At 32.3% G+C, this 3394-nt stretch overlaps 1 pseudogene; it reads left to right on the forward strand.

Moving 5' to 3' along the window:
* The first annotated feature begins 709 nt into the window (after nt 1-709).
* Nucleotides 710-828, forward strand: LOC111734299 (annotated as a pseudogene).
* Nucleotides 829-3394: the final 2566 nt, after the last annotated feature.

The following is a 3394-nucleotide window of genomic DNA, read 5'->3' on the forward strand; positions in this document are numbered from 1 at the left end:
TTTGGTTATCCATAACACAACTGTAACCAGTCCTAAACAATAAGTAAGACTATTATATGACTCAAGATATGGCACAAATTATTTTTTACTAAAACTCACTCATTCCTAAAGAGGCCCTTGTTCAGAACTGATTTACTTTTATATTAGATATGGGGGATAGACAGGTGCCTAAAACACTGAGAGGAATCTCCTCTGACTAAGAGAAATGTAGTCCAAGACCGTGAGAACAAATCTCCATTGCATTTTTTTCTCTCTGTGTTCTCCTGCTGCTTAGTACCAGTTGTAGGGATAGTCATGGGAAGTACATGCAAGGTTGAGAAAACTAAAGCCCTAGCTTTCTAGATAAAGAATTAGGAAAAAAGGACCTCAGTTAACTGGATGATTTCACAGACACTGTAGAAAGAAAGGAGCTCAAGAGAGTGATACCATCTCTGGGCTGTGATGAGTTGATCTGACCTTACGTGGAGTATCAAAGGCTTTGGGAACTGAACTATGGAGTTGGTCACTGCTCAGGTCCCAGACTAGTCACTGGATAGTGCACATGGGGGACACATTAGTACTGCAAAGGCTTTGAAAAATGAATTGACAGTGGAACCACAATTCATAGAAAGCAGATTGGAACTTACAACCCGAAGAGGTTGATTGCCTACTACAACAAAATATCGACTTTTTTTTTTTTTTTTTTAAGATTTAAAGAAAACCCAGTCTCTTCTATGGCCATTCCACCCTGAATGTGCCTGATCTCATCTGATCTCGAAAGCTAAGCAGGGTCGGGCCTGGTTAGTACTTGGATGGGAGACCACCTAGGAATACCATGTGCTGTAGGCAGAAAGAAAGAAAGAAAGAAAGAAAGAAAGAAAGAAAGAAAGAAAAAAAGAAAGAAAGAAAGAAAGCCCAGTATCAAACATAATATTAAACAATACATACAAAATTACTCAGCACACAAAGAACTAGGAAAATCTCAGCCTATCAGGCAGAAGATAATCAACAGATGTCAAGATGACATATGTATTGGAATTATCGAAGACTTTAAAGTAACTATTATAGCAATGCTCCAAGAAGTAAGGGAGAATGCTCTTGAAATAAATGGAAATCTAAAAAGTTTCAGCAAATAAATAGGAGATACTATTGAAAAGCCAAATGTAAAATTTAGAACTAAAAAAATACAATAACTGAAAATTTAAAAAATTCACTAAATGAAGCCAATAGCAAAATGGAGATGACAAATCAATTAATTCAAATATCTAATCTAAACAACAATAATAATAAAAAAACATTGAAAAATGAAGAGATTTAGGAATTTATAGGACAATACTAAGATGTCTAACTTCAATGTTATCAGAATCCTAGAAAGATAGCAGAAAGAATGTAGTACAGAAAAAGGTTTAAAGAACTACCCAAATTTGGTGAAACATATACACTTATATAGTCAGGAAGCTCAGTGAACTATGAACAGGATAAACTTAAAGAAAGCCATGCCCAGACACATAATAATCAAGGTACTGAAAACCAAAGACAAAAATTCTTGAATGGAGCTATTGGAAAAATGAAGTATTAAACATAAGAGGAAAGAAATTTGAATAAATGAAGATTTCTTATCAGAAAATACTAAGGCCAGAAGGAAGTTGCAACAACATTTTTAAAGTGCTAAAAGAAAAGAATCCAGAAATCTACATCCAGTGAAAATCTCCTTCAGTAATGAAGGTGAAATAAAGGCATTTACAGATGAAGGAAAACCAGCAAACTGCTTTAAGAGAAACAATAGAGAAATTCTTCAGACAGAAGAAAAAGAACACCAGAGGGGAATGTGGAACCGAAATGAAAAAATTTGGATAAATATAATAGACTATTCTTCCTACGTTCTTTAAAATATATATGGCAGTTGGAAGCAAAAAATATAACATTGCCTAGTGGGGGTTTCAGTGTATGTAGATGCATAATACATATACCAACTGCAACATATAGTGGGAGAATTAAAAGGACCTATATGGTAATCAGGTCTCTACATTCCACTTGAAGTGGTAAAATATTAATTCTAACTAGATTGCAAAAACTTAAGTATGTATGTTCTAATCCTTAGATAAATCACTAAGTTATACAAAGAGAGATAATTTAAACACTCGATAGTTACATTAAAATGAAGCAGGAAAAATTCAAATAATCTAAAAGAATGTAGGAAAATGGAAACAGAGGACAAAATATAGAAAGAATAAACAAAACACAAGTACTAAAATGGTAGACCGAAATTTAAAAAATCTGTAATTACAGTAGATGTAAATTATCTGACTGTACTAATTAAAATATAGAAATTGTCAGAATGAATAAAAAACACTATGTACTGCCTATAAAAAAACTCACTTTAAATATAACAATATAGTAGATTAAAACCAAAAGGAAGGAAAAAGACATATAATACAGGCACTATTCAAAACAAAGTTAAGTGGGTAGAAAAATATCAGACAAAACGGACTTCACAATGAAGAAAATTACCAGGGATAAAGAAAGACATTATATAATGATAAAATAATTAATTTACTAAGAAGACATAACAATTCTTAACAACAACAGGGCTCCAAAATACATTAAGCAAAAAGTGATAGAACTGGACAAATAAAAATTATAGTTGGAGACTTCAACACTCCTTTATCAGTGAATAGTAGAACAAGTAAAGAGTAAATTAGCAATAATATAGAACTAAAAAACACCATCAACCAACTGGATTTAATTAATATTCATTGAGAACTTCACCCAGCAATAGCAGAATATGCATTTTCTTCAAATGCACCAAGAACTTTGACTGAGATAGACCATATCTTGGGTCATAAAACAAAAATCAGAAAATTATAATTAACGAAATCGTACTAGGTATGTTCTCTGAATACAATGGAATTAAACTAAAACAAGCCTGGCAATCCTGAGTTTTAAGCAGCAGTAACAGAGCGTAGCAGACAAGAGCTTGTATTCTGATTTCAAATAGAAGCAGGTTTCAATTCTGGCTCTATTACTTACTTGTTTTGGAAAACTTGACAATTTATTTAACTTTATTGTTTTGTTTTTTAATTTATAAAATGGGCTTAATAACAATCTCTACCTTACAATATCATCAAATTTAAAGTGATCATGCATTTATATAAAGTGCATAAGACAGTTTTATCACCTGTGTGTGTTCAATAAAACTTAGCTATTATGAGGAGAAAGGAGTAATTGCTAGAGGCAAGATGATTGATAACGAAAAGTGGCAGCAGCTATTTGATTTAAAAATAACAAAAAGTGAGATGGATTCCTTGTCATTGATTCAGCATAACTTATTTTAATATTTTACTTGACTATCACCCATTTGTCATTGTGGAAACATCTTTATTGTGGGTGACGCCAGGAATGACTTCACGTTCTT

Source organism: Pteropus vampyrus, unplaced genomic scaffold, assembly GCF_000151845.1.
Source record: "Pteropus vampyrus isolate Shadow unplaced genomic scaffold, Pvam_2.0 Scaffold14, whole genome shotgun sequence".
Classification (NCBI taxonomy): Eukaryota; Metazoa; Chordata; class Mammalia; order Chiroptera; family Pteropodidae; genus Pteropus; species Pteropus vampyrus.